Below are 233 nucleotides of genomic sequence, written 5' to 3' on the forward strand. Positions count from 1 at the left end.
CCCTTCAGACACAGGTCTGCCTTTGCTAATTTCCTCTGAATTCATGTACTGATACTTTCAGGATGGAATGAGAAGGAACAGGGTCCTTATGAAGTTACATAAGCATCTTTTCTCATAATACTTGCCAGTCGTTTCACAGAGTTTTACATACTTCCGTGTTTTTAGGACCTAACTTGAAAAACACTTCAAAAAAATCACTTTAGAATAAGGACACCCTAGAGCTAAACTTCTTC

The sequence above is a fragment of the Aethalodelphis obliquidens genome, unplaced genomic scaffold (genome assembly GCF_003676395.1).
Source record: "Aethalodelphis obliquidens isolate GAN/ISIS:26980383/991018 unplaced genomic scaffold, ASM367639v1 scaffold17, whole genome shotgun sequence".
Classification (NCBI taxonomy): Eukaryota; Metazoa; Chordata; class Mammalia; order Artiodactyla; family Delphinidae; genus Aethalodelphis; species Aethalodelphis obliquidens.